At 51.1% G+C, this 12,762-nt stretch overlaps 1 pseudogene; it reads left to right on the top strand.

The window, feature by feature from the left end:
- LOC119951476 overlaps positions 1 to 12,762 on the top strand; it is a 93,994-nt pseudogene that overhangs the window by 32,730 nt on the left and 48,502 nt on the right.

Below are 12,762 nucleotides of genomic sequence, written 5' to 3'. Positions count from 1 at the left end.
CCTAGCCAGCCCAGCCAGTGTCCGGCCCAGCAACCCACAGTCGCGCTCTCCATGTCCTACCTCCTCTCTCTCCCTCATCGGCCACGACGCCGGTTTCATGATTTTTAAAAGCACAAGCGAACCTCACTGTTATTCACTGATATTCCAAGGGCGTTCTGGAACACATTGACCCGCTGTTGAGGCGACAGCGAATTGTAATTTGGCATGAAATCCATATCTGCCGCAATTTCGGCATCGGAACCGATTCTCCGCCCAATCATGTTTCCTGATTTCAGCGTTCGACGACAGAGAATCGCCCCCGGTAGAATCGCTCCTGGTCTGCACTGGCGCTGGGAATGGTGACCGGGAACAATTCCCTCTCACTTGCCATGCAAATCTATTCATGGTGGGAAGGTAAAGGGATTCCCTTCCAAATCTTGCTGCCTGGCCGCCATTTTGAGCGGGCGACCCGATACCAACATCTGGCAGCTGGCCCACCCTCCTCCCGCAACGTGAAATCCTGCCGCTCCCCCCACCACCCCCCAGCCACCGCTGACAAGGAGGGGCATCTTCACCCTCCACCATCACCACGAGAATTGCTGTTTCACCAACCCCCCCCCCACCCTCCCAGTACACAACACACGCACACAACGGTGACTTGACCCCCCCCCCCCAATGACTCCCCACCAGACCGCCGTAATTAACGCCCCCATCAAACCCTCATATCATCGACCCCCATCCCCCATAGCAGGCACCCCCATATCAGAGACTGCCATATCAGGCACCCCCATCAGGCACCCACAACAGAGACCTCCAAGCAGTCCCCCATAGAGACCCAATATCTGAGACTTCCCCATTGTAGAGACCACCATTGGACTCCGCATCAGACCCCCATATAAGCGGCCTCCATATCAGAGACCCCCACCCCCCTCATATAGCAGAACCTCCCGATGGGGTCCCTGATGTATCTCTACCGTGAGGGTCTGATGGCGAGCTCTGAAGAGGATGTCTTTGGGGGTCTCTGGTGAAGGTCTCTGATGGGGGGCTCTAATAGGGGATCTATGATGGGGATGTCTAATAGGGGGTTAAATGGGGGTCTCTGATTGAGGTCTCTATTTCTCTTTGAAACTGAATAGAAGCCTCGACGGCTACCCCACTGCTTGTCCATCACGGTGAAGAACCCCCCCCCCCCTTCCCCACCGGTCTTCTCCCGCTCCCTGCAGTCGTGGGGCACCTTCGACTCAGGAGCCCAAGAATGCAGAGTGTGAGACACTCCCATGCAGGTCGCACAAGCAATCCGCAGCTTGTGGCCTGTGTGAGCCGGGCATAGGCCATGGTTGGCAGTATGGGTGTTGGCATGTGCAATGGGGTGCTTGCCGGTGGATGAGGTTCGATCGCCTCTGGGGGGGGGGGGGGGGTGGGTAGAAGGGGTGCTAAGGGTGTATGAGATGGGGGTTGGCACTAGGTGCACGGTGGTGGTGACTCACCCTGGCTGGCCTTGGAGGGGGTGGGTGGGGGGGTTGCCCAACCTCATCCAGCACTGACTACCGGTCCGCCTGGTGGGTGCCCACATAGAGGCGGTGGGAGTTTCTGGGTTGTGCATTGTACTGAGCGAGGGGGGGTGGGTGCCAGGGAGGTAGTGAGTCACCCTGGCCACATTGAGGAGTTTACGCAGCTTCTTCCTGCACTGCTGCTCGGTCCTGGCGTGGGGCCTATGGTGCTCACAGCTTATGCCGACCCTGCCCAGGCCCGGTTGACGTCGTGGTTGGCAGCCTTCCACCCTCCCCGGAGAACAGGGCGTCCCGCCTCTCCTCCTCAGCATCCAGCAATGACTCCAGCTCTGCACCAGCAAACCCCGGTGACGGCCTTCTTTGTCACTGGAGTGAGAGTGTGTGGGGAGTGGAGGGCTTATATGTGGCTGCAGTTTGTCAGGCTCTTTAGTGCCAATCCCGAACGTCGTGAATCACATGCCGGCGTGTGTTGGAACTGCACTAGTTCCATGTGGCGCTGTCACTGGCCTAATGGCATGTCCTGCATTGCTACGGGAACGCCTCCCCGACTGTGACCGTAGAACACTCGCGATTCAGTCCCGACGTCAGTACTTGGAATTATAACGTTTACAGTGCGGAAGGATGCCATTCGGCCCATCGAGTCTGCACCGGCCCTTGGAAAGAGCACCCTACTTATGCCCATGCCTCCAATCTATCCCCTACTTAACCTTTTTGAAAACCAATGGACAATTTAGCATGGCCAATCCACCAAATTTGCACATCTTTGGACTGTGGGAGGAAACCGGAGCACTCGGAGGAAGGATACAGAGAGAAAGTGCAAACTCCACACAGATAGTCATCCGAGGTCGGAATTGAACCCAGGTCCCTGGAGCTGTGAGGCAGCAGTGCTAACCGCTGTGCTCCCATGTCACTCTGACTTAATTTCTGAAACAGAGAGTCCTGCCCCTTATCTCTTAGATGTTCATAAACATTGTGGTTAGCTTCACAGCGGGGCACGTGAGATCTATTCAAGAGTGAAGGGAAATGAAAAAAAAAAATCCAGACAACTGGCCGTCTGGAAGCTGTTACCCTGTCGATTACAACCTACTGAACAGTGTTGGTCTTTGAAAGTGAATAGAAACCTCGCAGATCAAACAATCTAAGGAGGTCAAAAGCATGCTGATGTAGTTTGGCTTTCCAAGAAGTAACAACTGCTGCTGCTAGACATCTGTCTGAGGCAGCAGCTGAGTGAAAAATCATTGATTTTCTTAGTTTCTGTCTGGATTACTCTTTAGTTTCCAGGCACGGGTGACTGACTGGGGGGGGGGGGGGGGGGGGGGTGTCTCTGATATGGTGGGTTTCTGATAAGATGGGTCTCTGATATGGGGGTCTCTGAAATGGGGGCATCTGATGGGGGGGTCTGATTGGGAGTTCTGGGAGGGGTGGCATTGACAGGATTTGCATTGTGGGGTGGGAAGAGGACCCTTTCTTTGACCTTGGGTCACCTACCTTAAACATATGCCCTGTTGACCCATCACGAGGTCCACCGCGTCAGAGCCACACTGTGGCAAATACTTGTGCCAATCCAGGTCCACTTGAATCCCGGCCAGAAAACTGGAGCATCACGTGGAGAATCCAGTGTCCAACCCGTTAATCGGATGCAAATGATTTCAAATGACCCGTTTGCATCCTCCTGCCAGTGGGAGGTGTGTAGCTCACTGCCGGCGGAGGACTGAAGCATCAGAACGAGGGACCGTTTTTTTTTGCATGGCGCGGGATTTCCCACCGCTTTGGGATCTCTATATTCACATTATCGAATCATACAATAATCATGGCCAATGAAAGAAGAGAATGAAGAGAATTTTGTTTATCTTTGTCGGGAAGGATTGAAATAAAAATATTTCTGAATAGCTGAAAGATGGTTCAGACGGATTGACGGACTGATAGTGTGGACTGACCAACAGAGATAGATAGAGACAGGCAGACAAAGAGACAGGCAGATGGAGAGACAGGCAAACGGAGAGACAGGCTGACGAAGGGACAGGCAGACAGAGAGACAGGCACATGAAGAGGTAGCCAGATGGAGAGACAGGCAAACGGAGAGACAGGCTGACGAAGGGACAGGCAGACGGAGAGACAGGCAGACAGAGAGACAGGCAGATGAAGAGGTAGGCAGATGGAGAGACAGGCAAACGGAGAGACAGGCAGACAAAGTGACAGGCAGATGGAGAGACAGGCTGGCGAAGGGACAGGCTGACGAAGGGACAGGCTGACGAAGGGACAGGCAGACAGAGAGACAGTCAGATGAAGAGGTAGGCAGACGGAGAGACAGGCAAACGGAGAGACAGGCAGACAAAGAGACAGGCAGATGGAGAGACAGGCTGACGAAGAGACAGGCTGACGAAGGGACAGGCAGACGGAGAGACAGGCAGATGAAGAGACAGGCAGATGAAGAGACAGGCAGAGGGAGAGACAGGCAGATGACAAGACAGGCAGATGAAGAGACAGACAGATGAAGAGACAGGCAGATGAAGAAACAGGCAGATGAAGAGACAGGCAGATGAAGAGACAGGCAGAGGGAGAGACAGGCAGATGACGAGACAGGCGGATGAAGAGACAGGCGGATGAAGAGACAGGCAGATGAAGAGACAGGCAGAGGGAGAGACAGGCAGATGAAGAGACAGGCAGATGAAGAGACAGACAGATGAAGAGACAGGCAGAGGGAGAGACAGGCAGACAGAGAGACAGGCAGATGAAGAGACAGGCAGATGAAGAGACAGGCAGAGGGAGAGACAGGCAGATGACGAGACAGGCAGATGAAGAGACAGGCGGATGAAGAGACAGGCAGATGAAGAGACAGGCAGAGGGAGAGACAGGCAGATGAAGATGCAATTTTGCCATTTTGTTCAAGCCAACATGATCGCAGCGAATGCAAAAACTTCAACTTCCTAAGCATAATGGGGGAGAAGATATTTAATCTTCTGAGGTACAGCTGGGAAAGCCAGGCACGGAAACCTGGGAAGAAATGGAGGAGATTTTGCCGTGCCACTATTCACCAAAACATTCATTCTTTGCAGAGAGGTTGAGATTTCATTAAAAACGCAGGAAATCCCGTTGACAACGGCAGGACCAGTAAATCCCGTTGGCAGGACGCCTCCTGCTCTTTTGTCATACGTCCTCAAAATCCATTTATCTGACTTTATGCAGCAGATGACAGCCCACAATAAAAGGGCCGAAAAACACGCAGCAGCGGGTTGGTCGGTAAAATCCCGCTCTGTGTTTTCAAATGTTGTCCAACCAAGATTGAATACGGGTTTCGCAGGACTTCTTTCAATTCTATTCCTCTAGATATAAAGCATGAGCTTGTTTTTTTAAGAACCTTAATGAATTGTGGCACAAATGTAAGTACTTAATGCTTTTTGTTTGCTTCTCTTGGTACTTCCTTTGTCTTCCTTTGTTATTTATTAAAGCGCTCCAAATCTGCTGGATTCCTACCCCCTCATTCATTGGCCACGATTATTTCACTGCATAAGTAGAATTCTTGACTTTGGGGGACGTTCCAGTTTTGTGTTCTACCAAATCAGCATGGTAGCACAGTGGTTAGGACTGTTGCTTCACAGCGCCACGGTCCCAGGCTCGATTCCCGGCTTAGGTCACTGTCTGTGTGGAGTCTGCTCATTCCGCCCCCCCCCCCCCCCCCCCCCCGTGTCTGTGTGGGTTTCCTCCAGGTGCTCCGCTTTCCTCCCACATTGCCTGAAAGGCGTGCTTGTTAGATGAATTGGACATTCTGAATTCCCCATCTGTGTACCCGAGCAGACGCCGAAATGTGCCGACTAGGCGCTTTTCACAGTAACTTCATTGCACTGTTCATGTAAGCCTACTTGTGAGCTAGTGCCAGAGGTCTTGGCTGTCATTGCCTCCACTTGCTGTGGTTGTGTACCTGTGAGGTGAACAACAAAACTGCCTGCCGAGGTTAAACAAGGCACATGATCCACCAAAGTATTTGTCTCTGGATTGGTGGAGGGTGCAGGTGAGCACCGTAATAGTCGGGCTGATGTGACATAGTTCTTATGTTTCTCCTAGAACTGGGACTTACTCCTGGTGTTACTTCCTGCTGGAATGGAGAGAAGAGAGAATGAGTGACTGGCTCGGCTGGTTCTAACATTGCACTCATCAATCACTTTGATTTTCCAAATTTGCCGAAATTTGACCACTTAATCACGAGATGCTCGGCAGAGGCTGACCTTACCCTCGGCACAGGCATGGCCATGGTCCTCCCCTGCTAGCTGGGAAGCTTTCTACTCAAATTAAGTGAGGGGGGTCTTAGCACAGACACCTTCTCTCTCGCCTTCTCTTTCTCCCTTTTATTGTGTCATCTGCTGCATAAGTCAGATAAATGGATTTTGAGGACGTATGATGAAAGAGCAGCTCACACACTGCTGATTCTAACACCTTTGTAACTCCCCAAAATGCGACCACCATATGGGGAGTGTGCCTGGATGAGCGCAGCTCCAACAACACTCAAGGAACTCAACATCATCCTGGACAAAGGAACGCCTTGAATGGCACCCATCCACAAACATTCGCGCTCTCCACCACTGACGCACAGTGGCAGCAGTGTTAACGTGTCCAAGGTGCATTGCAGAAACTCACCAAGGCTCAGTTAACAGCACTCTCCAACCCCATGAGCTCGATCAACCAGAAGGACAAGGGCAGCCGGCACCTGTCCCATGGCTGCACATTCACTGTTGCTGGGTCAAAATCGTGCAGTTGCCTGACTAACAGCCCAGCACATGGATCTCAGCATTTCTATGCGGCAGCAGTCCACCAACTTGTCAAGGGCATTTAGAAACGGGAAACAGAAATGCCGGTCTTGCCAGTAATCCCCAAGTCCCATCTCATGAACACAAATGAGTGGTGGTTTGGGTTGGGAGTGTGGAAGGTTCACTTTCCCTCGCAGCACAGATAAGATCATTAAACCATTTCTTGCACTGCAGGGCCTGGGCACCGACCGCTCATCCTTCTCAATGTTAATGAAGGCTTGTCTTGGGACCTTTTAACGATGGTGTCCAGATGTCCTACCTGCCTCACCATGAACACCCGCATGCATGACAAAAGAGCCAGGAGCAGACGATTGAGATTATAGCGAGCGTGGATGATTCAAGCGAATTAATTCTGCAGAATAAACGTCAAAGATTTCAATTTCAAATCAACTGTTTCCAAATCTATTTTCTTATTTGTTGTTCTATTTTAGGTGTGGGGATCACAATGTTCATTCTGAGTGCAATTGCCGACATATGCTACACCTGCATCATCGCCTACAGCCTGTTCTACTTGTTTGCCTCCTTCCAATCCCCCCTGCCGTGGGCAGACTGCTTCAGCTGGTGGGGCGCAGATGAAACATGCGGCAGGACTCCCAAAGGTACTGTCTGAACGTCTATTGGGTAAAGTATAGAGACCCACTGTTTATTCTTCATTCTGTCAGACTGAATGGGAGAGAAAATTGGACAATAGTTTCAGTGACCACCTTCATTGTCATAGAGCTAAAGAGTCATAGAGATTTACAGCATAGAAAAAGGCCTTTTGGCCAAACTTGTCCATGTCGCCAGTTTTTGCCACTAAACTAGTCGCAATTGCCCGCATTTGGTCCATAATCCCTCTATACCCATCTTACCTATATAACTGTCTGAACGCTTTTTAAAAAACAAAATTGGACCCGCCTCGACTACTGCCTTTGGCAGCTCGTTCCAGATACTCACCATCGTTTGTGTGAAAAAATTGCCCTTCTAAACCCTCACACAATCTGTCCTTATTATATAGACTGGAACTGTGGGTGGGGAGGGGTCCGAGTTTTGGAAGTGGGTGGGAAGAGGTACATCGTGCTATATAGGGTGGGGAGAAGGTGGTGGAGAATGTTGAGGAAGGGAGTGGGGAAGTTGAGGAGATGAAAGGTGGGCGGGGGGGTCAGCGGTACAGGGTTCAGAGGTCAACGAAGGGGTCGTCCGAGGTCAGGGCAGATGTAGGAAATGGGGGTGCAGAGGTCAGGCACACGAGGTGGTGTGGAGCGGTTGGAGGTTGGAGTCTTCCCGACATGTCCATAGGTTAGTGGGAAATGGGAGAGGGTAGGGGGTCATGTCAGCTTTGCAGTTCGGGAAGAGAGGTTGAGTTGGGACCACGAGTCAGCACGTGGGGAGTTGGGTTATGGTCGTGGATCGGGGGCGAAGGTGGGTCTGGTTGCATTTGGGTCATGGGTGCGTGCCCATGAAATCTGAAGGGGGGTGTGTATCCTTGCCATATCATGGTAGAGAGGAATCTGTGGGGCGTGGGTCGGGGGTGTATGCCATAGACCAATGGCGTAATGGGTCTGTGTCCTTGCAATCGTTAAGCAAAAGTTCGAAGGGGTCTAATTCTTCAAATATATTCTGATTAACTATTAGCACAACCCATCCAGGATCCTTAACGATTTAAATCGCATCTTCGGATGGTTCCCACTGCAATGCAATTGGGGAAGTAAACACTTCTGGCAATTGCCATGCAAATTCTTAACTGTGAAGTGTAAGAGAGATTCCTCAACCCATCGTTATACCCCCTAAAATCTGACAGAAGGCAGTTCGGATGGCGAGACCCAATATTTCACTCAGAGGGTTGCGAATCTCTGGACTTGTCTACCTGAATGGGCCATCGATGTTTAGTTATTATGTACCCTTAAACAGAAGATCAACATGTTATTGGACAGGAAGGTAATCAGGATACATGGAGATCATACAGGAATGCAAAGTTGAGCATCAACACAGTCCTAATGGTTTTCAATAGGATCTCTAAGGGCAGCATGGCCTTTCTGGGTTCTATTTCAGATGTTCTCATGGTGTGCATAATGTTCAAACAGTATGTCCTGTTCTGGATAACAGGATCAGACATATTCCACCCCCACCACCATATAGGATCCAGTAATATCAGACATCACCCATTATTTCAGTCTGTATAATAAGATCAGAGATCATTGGGCAACTGTGTGCAATTCTGAAACAGTCACCATATTGTTATGGCTCGGTGAGGCGGGGTAAAATTGTGACTCCGCATTGAACCCTCCCACATCTTCCGTAATAGGCCTTTTGAAGGATTTAGAAGGATAGCGGTAATTACTCAATGTCTGTGCTCACCTATTTCTCTGCTGGTTCTAAGGAAGCTGGTCTGGTCAATATTCTTGAGTTTTAATGAAAATGTGATTAATTTTGTGATGAGATTTTGAAAATGAAATGAAAATGAAATGAAATGAAATGATAAATGAAAAATGAAATGAGAATCGCTTATTGTCACGAGTAGGCTTCAATTAAGTTACTGTGAAAAGCCCCTAGTCGCCACATTCCGGCGCCTGTCCGGGGAGGCTGGTACGGGAATTGAACCGTGCTGCTGGCCTACTTGGTCTGCTTTAATGCTCAGGGCTGAAGTTATTGCTTACAAAGTATGGAGAGATAGGGAAGAGAAGGTGGTTAGGTAACAGCTAGTCAACTCCATACTGGAGGTTGACCAGCGATACTCCGTGGCCCCCGACCATAGAGTACTTGGCAGAGAAGAAAAAGCTACAAATAGACTGTGACCTGCCCTCCACGAGGAAAGCAGTGCACCAAGTCCGCCAGACACGGGGGACCCTGGACGAACACGGAGACAAGGCCAGCCACCTGCTGGAGCTCACTCGCTGAGAAAGCAGGCAGCCATGAGGGAAATTGCTTAGATTAGGGATAACAAAGGCAAATTAGTAGCGAAGCCAGAAAAGGTCAACAAGGCAGTCAAGGACTTCTACCTGGGGCTGTACACCTCTGAGCCTCCAGCTTGGGGATGAAACAGTTCCTTGATGGACTGGACATACCAATTGTGGGGGAGGGTAGGAAATGAGGCCTGGATGCCCCAATGGAACTGGGAGAAGTCATGGAGAGCATTAATTCCATGCAGGCAGGGAAGGCGCAGGGACCTGATGGATTCCCGGCAGACTACAAACAATTCATGACCACTGTTCCCACATCTGCAGGAGATGCTCACAGACTCACTGGCGAGGGGCACACTGCCATCTATGTTAGCACAAGCCTCAATCTTGCTGATACCGAAGAAAGACAAAGAACCCAAAGAATGTGAGTCCTACAGACTCATCTCGCTGCAAAATGTGAACGTGAAAACACTGGCCAAAATCCTAGCCAGGAGATTGGAGGACTGCATACCAGAGGTGGTAGCAGGAGACCAAATGGGTTTTGTCATGGATAGGCAGCTAACAGTGAACATCAGGCACCTGCTGAAAATGATAATGACCCCATCCGGAGAGAACACCTGAGCTAATCGTCTTCCTGAATGGATGGAGAGGACTCCTGCAGAGGGACCTCCCTCCAGGCCCTGGCCACGGCAGAGCTCCCATCCCCACCGAACAAGCCAAGTGGTGATAGCAACATTCTGGTCATGGAACCAACTAACCAAAATGTCTGTAAAGGCTTCCTCTGCATTAACGTTCAAAAGGTGGTGATAGGACGGAGGGAGGCTGATTGTTAGGGACTTCTATACTGACAACAGACTGACAACATGAGGAACTAACAAACACTTTCCAGCTGACAGGAGGGAAGATATATGCAAGTCAAAAACCTCTTATGTAGGAAAACAATATCCATGACCACTGCAATAGGCGTTGCTAGAAGACCTACTGGATAGTGGGTGTTGGGTGCCTGGAACTCGCTGCCGGAGGAGGTGGTGGAAACAGGGACGATAGTGACATTTAAGGGGCATCTTGACAAATACTTAAATAGGATAGGAATAGAGGGATACGGACCCAGGAAGTGTAAAAGATTTTAGTTTAGATGGGCAGCATGGTCGGCACAGGCTTGGAGGGCCGAAGGGCCTGTTCCTGTGCTGTACTTTTCTTTGTTCTTTGTTCTTTAGACATGGACATCTTAGGGAATGGAAACTGCGGCAACCTGTATGGGCGACTGCTGGGAAGGGCAAACACACCATTGAACGAGACAAGAGGAAAATAGGAGGAGGGCGAAATAGGGTGGGGACTCTGGAGCGAAGCACTGCACAGGGTCAACTCTACCTCCACGTGCGCAAGGCTCAGCCTGATGCAGCTGAAAGTGGCACAGAGAGATCACTTAACGAGAACCACAATGAGCAGGTTCTTCCCGGAGGCGGAGATGAATACGAACGGTGTCAAGGAGGCCCAGCCAACCACGCCCACATGTTCTGGTCTAGTCCCAGTCTTGTCAGGTTCTGGAGAGCCTTCATTGAGGCAATGTTCAAGGATGAGGCAATGCCCGAGAGTTGCAGTCTTCGGGTCACAGAACAACCAGACCTCTTAATGGGGAGGAGGGCCGATGCCCTTGCTTTTGTCTCCCTAATCGCCCACCGGAGAATCCTGCTCGGCTGGTGGTCAGCAGCATCACCGAAAGCTGCAGATTGGCTGATCAACCTATTCTCCAGATGGAGAAAATCAAATTCGCCATCTGGTTGTCAGAAAAAGGCTTCCACAAAACATTCAAAGACCTGCTTGCAGCCAACAGCCAGTGAACCACAAGTAGCTGAAAGCTATGACATGACAACGAATGCAAATGAAAGGGGGGAAAGGCAACAAAGAAGCAGGGACCCCAACGAGACTCAGCAAACAACAAAATACACGGCATCACGCCAACCAAACAGGACAAGATATAGGAGCTGAAGAGGAAAGAGGGCATGCCAAACGATTAGAGGGGGGGTCAAAAAGAAAAGGGCTGGATTCCCCGCAGCCCCGCGCCGAAATTGGGTTTGGGCGCGGGAGCGGAGAATCCAATTTCACGCGGAAATCGGGCCCAGCGCCAGTCCGGCGATTCTCCGGGACCCGAAAATCGGCGGGTTCACGAAGTACTCTGCTCGGCTGGGGGCCCATTGATAGACGCCGGCCCAGCGATCCTCCGCTTCCGGCCGGCCGAGTTCCCAATGGCGTGGCTGTCACTACCTATCGCCGATCATGAAGCTCGCTTGGCGGCTGCGGACTCAGTGGTGGGGGGGCAGGGAGATTGGGCACCGGGGGGGGGGGGGGGGGGGGGGGAGCTTATGGGCGGGCCGGGGGATATATTGGGCCGATAGGATCTTCGGGTGCGCGATCGGGAGGAGCCCACATTTCCTATCTGCCTCCGCGGTCCGAATCCGCTGGAGGCTGCCGCCTTGCACATGCACGGACTCAAAACCAGAAATGCGGAGGCCCGTATCCGCAGCTAAAGCTGCGTGAATCACTCTGGGACCCTGCTAGCCCCCTGCAGGTGAGTGAATTGGCTGATCTTTTTTATAGGAAGCTCCAGAGCCGGCGTGGGGACATAGTCCCATTTTGGGAGAATCCAGCCCAAGGGGGAGAGGAAGGTTGGGGACCCGGATGGAAGCAAGCACCTGGTGGAGAACGCAAAACAAGAACCCACATCCGATGCAAATAACAAAAGACAACCGATGTATATCTATATTTTCTATTTTTTTTCTTTTCTGTTGTTTTCGATGTATGTTCACAATTACCTTTGTTTGGTATAACATAAAAAATCCTTAATTAAAAACATTTAAATAAAACACCAAAATGCCTCTTTCTGCACTGCAGACATTCTATGGATTCGGGCAGGACTGCTGCCTCATGATGCTGAGGACCCGGGTTCGATTCCCCGCTTGGGTCACTGTCCGTGTGGAGTTTCACATTCTCCCTGTGTCTGCATGGGTCTCTCCCCACCCCCCCATAACCTAAAGATGTGCAGGGTAGGTAGATTGGCCACACAAATTTCCCCTTAATTGGAAAAAAAGAATTGGGAACTTTAAATTTATATTAAAAGTTTAATATTCAGGCGGCACGGTGGCACAGTGGTTTGCACTGCTGCCTCACAGTTCCAGGACCCGGGTTCAATTCCGGCCTCGGGAAGGAATGTGCGGAGTCTGCACGTCCTCCCCGTGTGTGCGTGGGTTTCCTCCGGGTGCTCCGGTTTCCTCCCACAGTCCAAAGATGTGCAGGTTAGGTGGATTGGCCATGATAAATTGGCCCTTAGTGTCCAAAAGGTTAGGTGGGGTTACTCGGTTACGGGGATGGGGTGGAGCCATTGCCTTAAGTAGGGTGCTCTTTCCAAGGGCCGGTGCAGACTGCATGGCTGCCTTCTGCACTGTCGGGATTCTATGAAGCCTGGCTTCCTCCCTCTGCACACAGTGGATATCGGAATCCAACCAGGAATGTTTTCATTCTGCCTGGCCGCCACAGTTCTGAGGGACGCATTGAGGCTGTAAGAGCAGGAGCTGCTTGGCAAGGACCCTGCAG

This window comes from Scyliorhinus canicula, chromosome 17, assembly GCF_902713615.1.
Source record: "Scyliorhinus canicula chromosome 17, sScyCan1.1, whole genome shotgun sequence".
In the NCBI taxonomy this organism is placed as follows: Eukaryota; Metazoa; Chordata; class Chondrichthyes; order Carcharhiniformes; family Scyliorhinidae; genus Scyliorhinus; species Scyliorhinus canicula.
The sequence above is the reverse complement of the archived record's forward strand: the minus strand, read 5'-3'. Positions and strand labels throughout refer to the sequence as shown.